The sequence below is a fragment of the Narcine bancroftii genome, chromosome 6, assembly GCF_036971445.1.
Source record: "Narcine bancroftii isolate sNarBan1 chromosome 6, sNarBan1.hap1, whole genome shotgun sequence".
Classification (NCBI taxonomy): Eukaryota; Metazoa; Chordata; class Chondrichthyes; order Torpediniformes; family Narcinidae; genus Narcine; species Narcine bancroftii.
Genome location: NC_091474.1, coordinates 211117953 through 211133892, shown reverse-complemented (window position 1 = coordinate 211133892; position 15940 = coordinate 211117953). Strand labels below are relative to the sequence as shown.

General features: G+C 41.3%; 2 long non-coding RNA genes across 3 annotated transcripts in view; one reads left to right on the top strand and one right to left on the bottom strand.

Annotated features, from left to right (window-relative positions):
* The window catches only part of LOC138737746 (uncharacterized), a 63226-nt gene that overhangs the window by 12390 nt on the left and 34896 nt on the right, over positions 1 to 15940 (top strand). For both annotated transcript variants that reach the window (XR_011341198.1, XR_011341199.1), the window contains exons 2-3: positions 433 to 511; positions 11418 to 11500. This is a non-coding gene — a long non-coding RNA (uncharacterized lncRNA). The remainder of the gene's footprint in view (positions 1 to 432; positions 512 to 11417; positions 11501 to 15940) is intronic.
* Positions 8446 to 14227, bottom strand: LOC138737747 (uncharacterized). Its single transcript, XR_011341200.1, has 3 exons — positions 14072 to 14227; positions 13593 to 13877; positions 8446 to 8845 (listed from the first exon to the last, which is right to left on the bottom strand). It is a non-coding gene; the product is annotated as an uncharacterized lncRNA (long non-coding RNA).

The window sequence follows — 15940 nt, the reverse complement described above, 5'->3', positions numbered from 1 at the left end:
TAGCTTTATCTGTAGCGAAAAAATGTATTGCTAATATGTGGAAAGATACAAATATGATTGATATTAATAGATGGCATAATGAGATGAAATATTGTTTAATAATGGAAAAAATTACGTATGTTTCGCATGATAATTATAATTGTTTTATTAATAAATGGTTGTTATACTTGGAATATTCACATTTCAATTTATATTGATTAGATTTTAATATGTATATTTAACTTTTTAAAAAAAATTCTTTCTTTTTTCTTTTTTATGGCTCTCCTTAGGAGAGTTGGCTGAAGGGGGGGGGGATTTTTTCTTTTCTTTTTTTTAATATATATATAAAAAAATGTTCATGTTCATGTTTAATTGTTGTATATGTCATATATTATTTGTTTTTTGAACGAATAAATAAAGTTTAAAAAAAATAAAAAACCTGTGCTCTTCTAGGGCACTGATATGATTGATGCCTGTTTGAAACAAATTGGAACCATGCTCTGTCCGAGTGAAGATATCCATAAATACATTGGTAAGTTGATTAGTGTAGATTTTTAATACTCTGCTAAGTACTCCGTCTGGGCCTGATGCTTTCCTGTGCATCTGTGGATTCACCACCTGCACTCCTGGAGTGGTATAAATGGTATAAATGGATCAGTAGGTTAGGACATTAATGCTTGGGCCTTGTTTAAGTCTTCATTAACTGAAATTGCATGTGTCAATTCTCCTGGTCATTGTGGAAAAAAGCTATTTCTTTGCTCTTACCGTGAATATTCTAATGAAGAGACAAAAAGACAACCTGCAAAATCTCAATGGAAGTAAATGTGACAACTGGACTTTTTTTTTACATGCAATCAACAGTTACTATATTTTATGCTTCGATTTTTGTTCTCATCAACTGATGTAGTACATAGGAGCAGGAGTCAGCCAAGATTTCGTACTTTGAATCTGCTCCACCAATTCAATGAGATTATGGCTGGCTGATCCTCAAACTCAATGCCACATTCCTTCTTTCTCCTCATACCCATTGATGCCTTATGCTTCTATATATCTGTCTCTGTTCTTAAAACCATTCAAAGATTTAATCTCCACAGGGCTTCATAATATAGGTTTACTACCCCCTGAAACACTTCTCAGTCTGGGTTCTTTCCTCCAACCTGAGACTGTGATCATGGTTCAAGGCTCCATGCCAAGTGCACACCATTATCTGGCCTGCCACTTCCACAATATATTCTATTTCCATGCCCATCTCTGGTCATCATTTGCTGAAGATCTCTTGCATCCCCCTCCACCCCACCCCCCATCATCTTTAGCCTTGAATAACGCAAGGCATCTTGACTAGTCTCCATCAATAATTTTAGCCCACACAAAATACATTCTTGCATAATGTCCCTTTCAAACATCACTGAACTTATATTTGTTCTGGTTCGTCAAGGCACATTTAAAGATATATTCCTTATATTTAAATTGCTTTTCATGGCAATCCATTCCCTAATCCCAATGCAAAGCTTGTGTGCCTCTATATCCTTGTTTATCTAACTCTAGACACTTCTTTAGTCCTACCATTTTTGGTTACTCTTTTTAAGCCTTTCTTTAAAGCCATGTTAAGAATATGATTCTGTCACTTTCTCCCACTTTCATCTATGGGCTTGTGATCAAATTTTGCCATTTGTCTTTATGAAGTACAGGTACACAATTCTTTATCTGGACATCTAAAATCCGGAAATTTCCAAAAACCGGCTTTTTTTTCCTGGTGCTGGTACAGCGGAGGGAGAGAGAGAGAGAGAGAGAGAGAGAGAGAGAGAGAGAGAGAGAGAGAGAGAGAGAGAGAGAGCAGCACAACTAGATTGGGCGGGGGTGGGGGTGGGAGAGACAGCAGTGCAACTCGGGTGAGGGGGGGGTGAGAGAGACGGCAGCACGGCTTTGGCGGGCGGTGGGGGGGGAGGGGAAGAGACACCAGTGTGACTGGAAGGGGGTGGATACGGCAGTACAATTCGGGTGGGCTTAAATCTGGGGCAGATGGCTTTTCTTCTGAAATCCAGAAAAATCCGAAATTCGGAACTCGCTGTCCCCCAAGGATCCGGATAAAAGATTGTGTACCTGTATATAAAGACACAATTCCATTTTAAAGCAGTTGCCTTGATTTTATTTTGCTGCAGATGGCTTCTTATTCATAAGGATATCATTACGCATTCACTTTCACAGTTCCCTCCTGTGTAATAATAAATCTTCATTTTCATTGCACTAATTTTCCATCTAGGTTTAAATTAATGATGAGTGCCTGATAATTATGTCACACAATGATTCAGAAACTGTTGCCTAGCTATAAATGATATGATGCACAAATCTGGTTGCATTGCTACGATTAATTTATTGCTCTGACGTAGTTTTGGCTTAGTCGAACCACTCTGCCTATAAATTGGAAGGCTACGAGTTCAACCTAATCTAGAAGTCAAGGCATGCAATCTATATTTATAAACCACTGCTGCACTCAGAGTCGATGCCTTTGAATGAAATATTGAACTGTGACACTCTCAGCTGGATGTAAATGATCCCATGATAGTATTCAAAGAGCAAGTGATTTGCTCTGCCTGACATCTATTGCTCTGGATTGACATTTATTGATAGTTTTTGGATCATTTATCCCACTGGTGTTGGTGAATCCTACTGGGATTCGACTGCACATCTATTTGGCACATTCAGCACACTTCATTGGCCAGCAGGTTCTTTAGATGCTCTAGCAATGTGAAACATTCTGGAGAAATGCATTTAACTAATGAAATATGTATATCTGTATTGGGACATGCAAATTATTAAAACCTTGATATTTATCCACATTTTCTCAAAATAAGTTAACATTTCTACTGACATGTTATCAGCCTTTCTGCCCAGCACTTTGAAGCTGTTTGATGCATTATATTCCAAGAAATTGTTAGTAATAATTCCTTTTTTCCATATTTCCTCTGTTACCCAACAGAGCTCCCTATAAGTAATTAAAGGTCAGACAGATGGCACACAGTTGCTGCTCTTATATCTCATTAATTAGCATGAGCTGTCAATCTAATTAGATATGTTTGCCACATTCCTTCTCAGCTTTACCTTTGTGAGATTTCTACTTGTCAACCCCAATCATAATTACAGCCTTTAAGTTTTTATATGACTAATTAGGTACACCTCTAAGAAAGGGATGTGTTTGTGGATTACCTGACATTAATTCAGAACACTAAGAATGGTGTGTAATTTGTTGGAATGTAAGATAACTTCACAAACATTTAACCTGAAGAATTGATGGTGTTGCAAAGTAAGGGAAGTGAAAGCATAGAACAGTAGTTCTCAATCTTTTTCTTTCCATTCACATACCACTTTAAGTAATCCTTATGCCATAAGTGCTCTGTGATTAGTTTGTGAGTGGGAAGGGAAGGTTGAGAATCGCTGCTCTGGACCCAATTGTTACTGAAATATTTTGCTTGAGAAAAATGATAATTGGCCCATTTCCTTTGGAGTTATGAAACCATGCACATAACGAGTCAAGTAGGTACGATTAAAACATGTACCTTGTACTTCCTTAAGGAATCCCTTACTAATCAAAGAGCATCTATGGCATAGGGAATACTTAAGTGGTGTGTGAGTGGAAAGAAAAAGGTTGAGAACCACTGGCATAGGAGGATCTACAATTTGGTAATAACCAGACAATGTAGCAGAAATTTGATATTTTCTTCTTCAGCTAAACACGCAACAAACAAATAGGAAATAAGTATTGAACTTAATTTCCCAATTATATTTCCATTTATTCCATTGGGCTAAGTTATCAGGCAAGGAGGTTATCATGGTTAGTGTTCTGAATTAAAAGATATAGAGAGATTGAAGAAGGGTCTGACTCAGGCTGATGGATTGGTGATCACAGTGTGGTGACATTGGGTGAGTTCATGGCATTACTATCCAGAGGTAGCTTACTGAGGTGACAAGATACTCCTGGTCCTAATGGCAATTAAACAGAAATGTAAAAACATAGTCCTTTGGATCCCTGTACTTCTGGAAATCTAGTTAATGTGAGTTAAAAAAGACATTTCTGGAGTCTAAGCATGACACAAAAAGAAAGGTTGCCTTGGCTTGGTCACTCATTGTAAATTGGACACTGCTTCTTGCTCAAGTTGAAAGTGACTGGTTTGAGTTCCATTTGTTTCCAATTTCATTATATTTCATCTTCCTATCTGTCCAAGCCTTTCCATTTCCAGGGGCTTAACACCACAACTGGAAAGGAAGTGAATCTGCCTTGAGGCCTTTCATGCACTAGTGTGATGCATGTCCCAAAGTCATCCATGCCAGCAAATTTTAAATGTTCCATTGTTCTTGCCCTAATAAGTGGGGCAATTTTTTTGGAATTCTACATAATTAAATAGAATCAAATCATTTTTCACCAAGGCCATTTCATGGGTTAGCAACCTAATTTGGCACAACTTGTCTTTATCAACCCATCCATTTTGGGACATTTTTGAGACCAAATTTAGAATAGAGATGAGGAGAAATTTCTTCAACCTATGGAATTTGTTGCCACAGATGACTGTGGAGGCTAAGTCATTAGATATATTTAAAGTGGAGGTGATGGGTTCTTGATTAATAAGGAGGTCAAAGGTTACAAGAGAAAGGCAGGAGAATGGGGTTGATAGGAAAAGTACATCAGCCATGATTCGAATGGCAGGGCAGACTCAATGGGCTGAATGGCCTAAATGTCCTTCCTATGTCTGACTGGGGCAAGAATGGCACTGAGAAATGCAAGGTCTTTTCTGTTCATCCTGCATTTCTTCCAAACTTTGATGTGGGCTTTATTTTTATTGACATTTGTTGTTCAGGGATAACCTTGACTCCCCTTTTCTATTGTTCTGGAAGTCTGCAGACACTGTGATTGTTGTAAAATGCAGAAGTACTGGGCAAACAGCAGGTCACGCACTAGGAGGTAAAGATATATTATTGACGCTTTGGGCCTGAGCGCTTCTTCAAGGTATGAATAAAAAGCAGGCAAGTGTCTGAATTAAAAGGCTGGGGGGGGGGGGGGGGCGAAAGGCAAGAGGAAGAGCGCAGACCAACAGACTAGGGGTGATAATTGGACAAAGATAGGAGGACTGAAGAACTGATTAGGGGAGGGGTGGCTCTGTGAGTGCAAAGCTGGCAAAAAGATGACAGACGAAAAAGGAGAGAGAGAGAGAGAGAGAGAGAGAGAGCCAGAGGAAAGGAGATATATAGGGATAGAAGGGTTGGGGGTAATGGAAACTGGAGATGTCACTGTTAATGACAGATCTGCCAACTGGAAGAAGGGCTAAGGCCTGAAACATCCATAATAAATCTTTACTGCCCTTGGCACTGCAAGGCCTGCTGAGTTCCTCCAGCATTTCTGTGTTTTTACGTTATTATTGTTCTGATTCATCTGTATTATCTCCTGCTTCTGATGAAAGGTCACATAGCTGATTATTAATTCTATTTTCTCCTCAGGCTTAATACATCAAGAAATTGGATCATACCTGTTTCAGATCCACTCTTAATTTTATGTAGACCAGAGCACAGTTGTGAAAGTGGACCAATCGCTTCTGTTCACAACCAACACTGGAACACCTGACATTTACCTCGTGTTTGTCATTCATTACAGGCACCATCGCCCTTCTCCATCCATACATCATTCGTTGAATCTTCTGATTCAATATATGCACTAGAATTGTTGTTGAGCAGGCTCAGCTGAATGAGGAGAACACAATGCTAATCTCAGTAGCTCAGTTCGAAGTCTGGAGATTGAGAGGATGAAGTGATCAGACTGCTACAGATTGTTGCACCATTGCTTAGTCAGCCACTGAGAGTTTACACAATGTTGCCCTTTCAAAGGGCATGAATTCTCTAAACCAGTTAGTCCACAGACATCTAACCCAGAAGGCTCACTCAGTTTGAGCCTGCCGCAAGACTGTCCAGTGAGCTTCAGAGTTCACTGGAAAATGTTGCGCCTTATAATTAAAGTTGTTTTGATTTGCTATGTTTCTAAAGCATTCTTGGGATCTGAGCATTGTTGAAATTTGCTTTCTTATTGCACATACAGCTCATTTCATTATGCAGACACAATTAATTCTGGCAAATGCTAGCATTGCTGCCTATTTCTGCATTTATCTCAGATGAATGTTTGAGCTAAACTTTGAGTGCAGCTGGACACTGGGTGGTGCTTTCTCTTCAAACATATCACCACAGTGGACAATATGACAGGGAGATATTTACACTCATGTAATAACTGCCAGATAGCTGAATCCTGGCAAGATTGTATAGAGGCAGATGGATTTTGTCTTTTCCATTTTAGACTCCAAAGCAGCTGTTACCTGCATCAGTTGGCTCCGTGTGGCAACATTGCCGTCAATCGCCAAAGTAGTGTGCATGTCCCCAGAGTGGCGAGCTCAGTCTTCTGACTGACACCTGTATGTTGCAATCAGGTGAGGCTCACTCCCCGGCTGAGTCCTCCGTGGCATTGTGTCTGTATGAATCTATCCCATTGCAAATCCACCTAACATTCACCCCACCTAAATCCCCAGGCCCCAGGCCAGAATGCAGGTTTCTGCTGATGCCGGCTGCATCACAGTGTGGTATGGATGCAGTAGAGCGTTAGATAGGAGGTCAATCCACCAGACCATAAGAACAACAGAGAGGGTAATCCCTTCCCCCATATTGCTGTGATTTACCTGGATTGTTGTCTTAAGAGGGCACGCAAAACCACCCCACACACAGCATCTTTCAGCTTCTGCCAATGGGAAAAAGTTGCAGGAGTATCAAAAGCAGGCTTCTTCCCACAGGCAGTGAGACAGCTGAACGACTGATGAATGCTCACACAAACCCTCCATGACTCAACAATTTATTTAACAATAATATTTATATCTTTCTTTGGCTTGGCTTCGCGGACGAAGATTTATGGAGGGGGTAAAAGTCTACGTCAGCTGCAGGCTCGTTTGTGGCTGACAAATCCGATGCAGGACAGGCAGACACGGTTGCAGCGGTTGCAGGGGAAAATTGGTTGGTTGGGGTTGGGTGTTGGGTTTTTCCTCCTTTGCCTTTTGTCAGTGAGGTGGGCTCTGCGGTCTTCTTCAAAGGAGGTTGCTGCCCGCCAAACTGTGAGGCGCCAAGATGCACGGTTTGAGGCGTTATCAGCCCACTGGCGGTGGTCAATGTGGCAGGCACCAAGAGATTTCTTTAGGCAATCCTTGTACTTTTTCTTTGGTGCACCTCTGTCACGGTGGCCAGTGGAGAGCTCGCCATATAACACGATCTTGGGAAGGCGATGGTCCTCCATTCTGGAGACGTGACCCACCCAGCGCAGCTGGATCTTCAGCAGCAATATTTGTACATAAGGACTGTGCATATGTATCATTTGTATGCATGTGTGTAATGACTGCATGTGTGTTTGTAGTGACTGGAGATTGCTGTTTAGTTGGGTTGTACTTGTATAATTGAATTATAAATAATCATGAAGATGAACTTGGACAAATGACGGGGAGGAGGCAGAGGGCTGAGAAAGGTCCCTGATAGAAGAAGAAAGGGCAGTGGATAGTGAGCTGGAGGAAGGGAAACAGAGGGATGATGAAGGAAAGAGATCGGGGAGGGGGGGGAATCAAAAATTAGAGAGGTCAAATTAGATGCAGTCTAGTTGGAGAGTGCAGAGACGGAATATAAGGTGTTGTTCCTCCAATTTGCGGGTGGCCTCGATTTGCCGATATATGAATACATGTTAGTTGGGAAAGGTCTGTGGAATTAAGTAGTTGGCCATTGGGTGGTTCTTACTGTTGCAGTAGACGGAGTGAAGGTGATCAGTGAAGTGATCTCCCAGTCTGTGTCCAGTCTCGAAATATAGAGGAGGCCATATTGGGAGCACCGAATGCAGTAAATGACCCCGAAAGATTCACAGGTGACTGGAAGGAGTATTTGGAACCCCTGCCCATCACCCCCCACTATCTGTCTCCACCTTCACCCTCCCATCCTCCTACCGAATTCCATCTGCCTTTTTCTTTTGTCTGCTTTCACCTATCACCTACCTACCTCAAATTCCTCCTCCCCAACCTGCCTCCATCTTCCCATCATTTTTCATCCTTCATTGGTTCACCTTTCACCTGTCTCACCTCATCCCTTGTCCTCTTTCGACAAGTCTATCTTGCCTCTCCATTCACAGTCATGATGCAGTGCCTCAATCCAAAACATTGATCATTCCACACAGTTGCTGTTCAACCTGTTGCATTCCTCTGGCAGTTTGGTTTTTCTTTGCCCCAGATTCCAGCATCTATGTTCTGGTATTTCCAAGAAAATTCAATAGTTTAATATCCCACTGTTTTCTGTGCAGTCCAGGGAAACTAGAAGGTGAAACTTAAAATAGGAAGAGAGAGCTACATACGTTGTAATAACAAAGGACTAGGTGAGGGACCAGAACTAATTTTATATGTTGCTGATATCAGGTAAAAGGAGAGTACATGCAGTGAGTGGTTATTTCTTTTGATATTTAATGTCCAGGAGAATAAATTCCTCTGGGTTTGAGGTCCAGTTGAAATTAAGAACATAAGCCTCCGATGATCTCCTGGAGCTTGTTTGACCATCTTCATGCACAGAGAAGTTATCTAGTGCTTTTATCAGAAGGCTTGTTCCCTGTATTTTCTTGCTCTTTGAGCTTGCATGGCATGCTGGTGGAAACTAAAGGGCGGTGAGGTCCACGTCATCAGGGTATGTTGAGTTTGACAGATTAGATGGCCCTTTCCGGAGCTTTCCAAATGCATTAGGCTGCCAAGTTTTTCTGTTTTGATTTCTCCATTTGTTACAGTTCTGTCCAATTGGATTGTGTTCCACTGGATGTGAATATAATCTAAACCAAAGATATAGATGGTAATTAAAGTGGCCCAAATATTGATAGTAATATTCAGTGGCAAAAGAAAACAATTGAGAGAGGGGAACCAGTATTTTTAAACTTCTGTAAAAATGGCTCACTTTGCAGTAAATGTCTAAAGAAATGTATTTTCTTGAAGATACATTAGCAATGAGCTCACAGCCAGCATTGCAAAGAAAAAAATCAAAGCTGCACAGGCCAACATCCAGCTTGTGTCGAAATGCAGGACATGCAATCCCTCATCCCGAGATGTCTGCATAAAAACTGTGTATACTGGGGTCTGCATTCAGTACCCAAAATTTCTTTATCCATAGAGTGGTGAATTTTGTGGAATTTATTGCCGCGGACAGCTGTGGAGGCTGTATCATTGGGGATATTTAAGGCAGAGGTAGATATGTTCAAGATAAGGTAGGAAGTCAAGGTTACAGGGAGAAGACTGTATGATCATAAGCATTGGAGCAGAAATAAGTTATTCAGCCCATTGAGTGCCCTGTCATTATAATCATGAACTGATTCATTTTCCCCCTCAGCTTCACGGCCGGCCTTCTTTCCTTAATCTTTGATGCCCTGGCTAATCAAGACCCTATCAATCTCTACCTTAAATACTCAAAATGCCTCAAACTCCACAACCACCTGTGACAAAAAGATTCCACAGATCTACTACCTTCTGGCTGACAATATTCCTATGCATCTCTATGGGCGGCGTGGTTGGTGTAGCGGTTAATGCATTGCTGTTACAACGCCAATGATCGGGTCTGGGGTTCGGATCCCATGCTCTATGTAAGGAGTTTGTATGTTCTCCCTATGTCTGAGTGGGTTTTCCCTGGGGGCTCTGGTTTCTTCACACCGTTCAAAAGTGTACCGGGGTTTACAGGTCAATTGGGTGGCACCGACGCATGGGCTGTAAAGGGCTGTTACCGTGCTGCATGTCTAAATTTAAAATTTAATTTAAAAAAACTACATTTAAAATTTAAAATCTCTGTTTTCAGCAGATACCCCTCAATGGTGAATTTGGGTCCTCTTGTCCTAGACACTCCCACTATGGGAAATAACCTTTGCGCATCTACTCTGTTCCACTGTCCAGCCTTTTCCCCATAACCTTTGATGACCTGGGCTAATCAAGAACTTATCAACCTCTGCTTTAAATGCACCCATTGACGGCCTCTACAACTGCCTGTGGCAACAAATTCCACAGATTTACCAACCTCTGCCTAAAGAAATTCCTCCATATCTTTGTTCTATTTGGACACCCTTCAATCCTGAAGTTGTGCCCTCTTGTCCTAGACACTCCTATCATGGGAAACAAATTTCTACATCTACTCCGTCCATGCCTTTCAACATTGAGAAAGGTTTCAATGAGATCTCTCCTCATTCTCCTAAATTCCAAGAACAGGCCACGTGCTATCAAATGCTTTTCATATGATAATTCTTTCTTTCCTGTGATCATTCTTGTGAACCTTCTCTAAACCTCTCCAAAGTCAGCACATCCTTTCTTAAATGAGAAGCCCAAGAGAGGTTTCACAGTGCCTTTTAAAGCCTTAACATCACATCGCTGCTCTTATGTTCTATTCATGCCTAAGGCAGGACAATGTGGTTGAAGTGGATTGTAAATCAGACATGGAGTGGTCTTGATGGACTGAATAGCTTAATTCAGCTTCCTTGCCATAATTGCCTTGTGTCTGTGATGTTTTCCTGGACTCAACCTCAGTGCACTATCATCTCTTGGCTTTTCCAATTCACAGATCGTACTTCGAATTCTTTTAGAGGCCTGGGCCTCTGGTCCAGCAGCACTAACCTGGCCTTCATCAATGAGTTGACTTTCTGAGTGATTCATAGCTTTAAATTGGGGAATATCTTATGTTACACAATCTTCTAACCCGAAGCACTTCCCTACCTTTGGCACTGCCACTCCCTGACACCTCCCCACCACTGCCATAACCCATCCAGACATTTTACAGTTGTAGAACGTGAGGTCCCCACTCCTGCCTGAGAGCTTGATGTCCCCACTCCCGCTCGGGAGCCTGAGGTCCCCGCTCCTGCCCTGCAGCCGACACGTAGCCATGGTTCCTGCACTGAACAAAATTGGGCAGCGAAACGACTTCGATGCAGACATCGCTGCACCCGATGTTGAGAATGGAGTCGTCGTCACCGACTCCACCTGCAGCCGATGCTAAAGACTTAGGCCCAGCACACTTTGACATCTTCCCGGCCAGAAGCAAAGTATTTTACTTGCCTGCTTAATTTACAGATTTATTACTTGGCGATTGGGGTTGTAACAAAATTTGGGTTGATGCTGGGAGGCCTGGTCACCACTGTCTGGCACATTCCTTGCAGAAAATTTGGGGGATGACTTATATGCCCAATATATGATAAAACCATGAAAATGAGTCTGTAAATGACTTCTCTGAAGGTTTACATAAATGCCAAGATATACCGTAATTAAGATTTTCTGATTTTGATGTTTATATTGAAGCTCTTTTTAATAGTAAATATGACTTGTGAAATCCTGTTTATTTCCATTAACAATCTCTATTTATGTGTTCATCCATAGCCAAATGAAACTGCTCAGAAGATAGTTAATGATCAGAGCACTACCTATCCAGTTTGACCCTTTTGAATATTTTATTCTATTTGGTAAGAACTCATCCATAAGTCTGAACTTTCACTTTGGAATCAATAAGATTCAGTATGGATTTTGATTTCAATCAAACAAGAGCACTTTCCAGGTACAAATAAACTTTTGGTTTGTACCAATGTCAAAAACAAAATCATGTTTTTGTAAAAAATAATGTGGTTTCAATTGCAAACTTTACTATTCCCAAGGTGGTGACTGATTTCGATTTGAACATATTGGTGTGCCAAATTTATAATCTCTTAAATCTAGATAGAAAAATACTTTTTGGATACAAGTGGATTGTTTTGTTTCATTGTTGGATATAAAGGCTTTTTTTAAAGAAGTGATAATTACCCCATTTCCAAAAAAGAAACTGAGTTGAAAACTAATAATCCTGGAAAGCCACAAAATGCCAAAGGCTGAAAGCATCAGTACAGTTCCAATATTTCTCTTCCATCACCTTTTTATCCCCAATCTATTTAGAGATCTTTATATATCCTTGCTGAGTTTGCTTCTTCTCAGTGACTTCCTGGCCTTCTTGTTGACTGCACCTTTAGTCTCAATGCTGAACAAGCTGACTATGTTATTGAGGGATTAATTGCCATTGAAGGGTACAGAGCACTCCTTTCTCATTTGGTAGAGGGTATAATTTTAATTATATTCCATTAAATTCCATTTCTAACGGATGTAGATCCTATTGTAAACTTAACAATCCTTCTTATTAATTTTGGTGTCATCTGCAAATTTACCACAGATATTAATTACATGGTCTTTCAAATTGATAATATAAACAACAAACAACAAACAACATTGGAACTAGTACTGGTGCCTGTGGCACACCACTGATCACAGGGCCCCAATTAGAAAACAACCCTCCACTACAACCCTCTGGGATACCATTTGAATCCAACTCAAAATTTGATGAAGGGCTCAAGCCTGAAACATTGATTATGTATCTTTATCTTTGCAATATAAAGTACATTGTTTGACCTGCTGAGTTCCTCCAGCATTATGTTTTTACTTCAATCATGATGTCTGCAGACTTTTGTGATTCACTCCTCTGAATCCAATTCATCAGTTGACCTTGGATACAACGTTATCCGTATTAGTCCATATTAGGAATGACCACCTGCCCTCATCAATCCTTTTAGTAACTTCTTCAACATTTTTTTTATCTGTCTTAATTTTTAATTTAGACATACTGCACTGTTACAGGCCCTTCTACCCATGCCACACAAATGCCACAATTAACCTACGACCTCAGTACATTTATTGAAGGCTGGGAGGAAACCGGAGAACCTGGAAGAAACCCACACAGACATGGGGAGCATGTGAGAATTCCTTTCAAGCAGCACAAGATTTGAACCCTGATCCCGGTCGCTGACGCTGTGATAACATTTCACTAACCACACTGTCCTTGTTAACAAGCAAACATAACATTTATTATTGGCTGGTGAAAACTTGAAGCTGCCCCACTGTTATGTCTCAAACCACATCCAGCTGTCCATCAACATCGAGGAATCGCCCAGCCTCTCCAGCCTGCCAATCAGGTGTGAGCCCGCCAGCCAGAGCACGCACTCCCATTGGCCAGCTCCGTACCTCACAGCCTCTGCTGGGCAGGGCAGGTTATAAAACTGCAGCACGTCAGCTTCACTTTCTCTTTGTCATGTGGTCACAGGTAAGCTAACCAGAGTATCGCTGTAGACACACCCGATACCGGCATTGGAGCCCTGTTCCCAATTATCATGGACATGGGACCGTGTATACCTCTGTAGGTAGCCCACATGTAAGGTACCCTCCATAGTCGGAATCCCCCTTTCCGTATGGGTGTATTGCGGGGTTGGAAGCCAGTTATGTTCTCTCCTGGAACTGCTTCTGATTGCATTCTGCTGCTGGGTTTAGGTTCCAACTGCTTGTAAATTGCTAATTGCTTTGTGCTGGTAATTGCTCCCGATCTACCACTGTGTTGTTGGGTGAGCCAGCCTGTTTGTTTCTGTGTTAATAAATCCTTTAGTTATCCATTCCCTGTGTCTGGACTTGTTTCCTCCTGATCCCCAAACGAATCTCAACACAACACCCACCCTTCGACAGCAGGGGACAATGGCTGCAGACCTGAGAAGTGATTGGTGGCTGGAAGTTCACCAGGGCTGCAGAACTCTACGATAATTTTCTCACGTAAATTAGTTAGCAATTCTTTTCCACAGCTTTTCATATCTCAGGATTTCATTTTCATGTGCTTGTCCCAACATGATCGATGTGTTTATATTTCCATATTTCTCAGGTAAAATCTGCTTCCAGAGCATACGGCCATCATGTTAACAGATAATATTATTAATGCGCTGCTTCTCAATCTTGCATCTCTTAGGGTGTCATGTAGGCCAGACAGAGATAACGTATCTATTAAAAAAATTATATTTGTTAATGCAATAAAAATTAATATTATGTGGTATCTTAATTGTACTTAGTCAAATGTCAATCAAGGACTGAGAAAACTTTATAAACTTATGTTTACCATTGAAGTAAATTCTACACTAATAATGATTTTATTGCCATATACATTTTACAGTGTAAATATGCACCAAAATTCTTACTTGCTCCCACTGAATAATCAGAAGATGGTGGCGCTGCTGGAGTCACTGTAGTGTACCTGGTACGGACCCCCGAGGAGTGAGGGAATAGAGATGCAGCGCTCCCATGAGGTCCAGCTGCCCAGTTGACTGCCTTCTGCTCCACACGAGCTTTGAAAGGCCTGTTGAAGGAGCCAACAGGGGTTTTTATTTGAAATCCTGTGACCGTGGGACTGCGCCCAAGACGACAGCGGTTATTAATCGGCAGCAGCTATGAGGGGCTGCAAGCTCCGGGCAAGTGGAGGGCTGGAGCAGGGAGCCACAGGATGGGAAGATTGCGCACCATCTGAGAGGGAGAAGCGGAGGAGATGACCCGCAGGGATGGTGAGGGGCTCTATGGTTGAAGGACCAGTGCTTGCGGCGGGCTGCAGGCAACTCAAGGTGAGGAACCCACGGAAGCTATGGGCTGCTGGAAATTGCTGTCGGGAGACTCGTGTTGGGTTGTGGACTGCTGGAGACTGGCTCGAGCTAGCTGGAGGGGTGCCAGGTGTTACAGGGTGTTGAAAGGTTCCTGACTGTGATCTGGAGGTTGGGTTGCCAATGGTTTGGACTGGACTCTGTGGGGCTGCGGGGGCAGCTGAGGCAAATCTATGGACACTTGATGACTCTGGGGGGACTCTCTCTTGCTTCGCACTCTGACTGTAAGAAATATAAGAAGCGCTTAGGCAATTCCTGCCAGTAGCAAATCTGTCTGCCTTGCAACAGGCAAAAAGGAATTTCATGCAATATGGCACTTTTTTATTACTTATGTCAATAAACTGAATCTTGAATTTTGAACAGGTATTTGCCGAAAATAACTATAATGTTAACAATTGAATTAAAAAAAAGACAGTAAATACAAAAGGTAGAGAGTCTATAAAAATTCACAGTAATCCTTGTGTCAAAAAAATGATGGAATAGCGCAGACAGCCCTTTTATGCTGTCAAAGCAATTCATAATTAAGGTAACAAGGCGAGGTTCAAGCACAGAGGAAAGTAGAGATGATGCCTTATCAGATCTACCCTAATCTCACTGAGTAATCAAATGTGCTCAAGAGGTGAAATAATTAATTCTGGCTCATTTTTTTAATGCATTTTATATTTGGATTGGGTTCCCTCCAATACTTGATCATTGCTGAGGATATCTTCTCACCATGAAACTATGTCCTGGATACTTCGAGGCATATTTGTCAATTTAATCCTAACAAATCAGTCAATCTTTCCAGTGAAGATAAGGCTAGTCCAGAGAATTCAGCAATCCATGATTTAAGAAGTGATCTTGATCTAACTGTGGAAACTTGCATTCAATAGCAGAGGCAAAATCCATTGAAGTCCACTGTCATACATGGAATAACATGACAAAGGGATCATTGTTTATTGCCAAGATTTTTTTTAACTGCCAATAAAAGATATATAGAGAGGGTATCCTTTAAACATGAAAAGTCAATGAAGATGCAGAATAGGAGCCTTGTGTGAAATGAAGCTGTAAGATGTGAACCAACAGCTGCTATTGTTGCTCCAGGTCCACCTTCAGCTTTGTAGTATTTGTTCACACTGAAATAGGTTTGATGGATGTTGGTCCAAAGATCTTAGCCACTTGTCTCTACTTGGGTAATCTTGTTAAGTATGATATATCAATATTGAGCATGTTACGATTAGATCAAATTGGAATTTAAATAGTCAAGCTGTCTGTCCGAATTTAATGCCTGCATATCACAATTATTTTTTTAAATATATTTTTCTTGAATATATATATATAAATAACTCACTATGATCCAAAGTTGAGCTTTTTCAATGCTGTTTCCATGATGGATGTAACAGCTTCCAGAATCCACTGGATTCTTCGTCAGCAGAT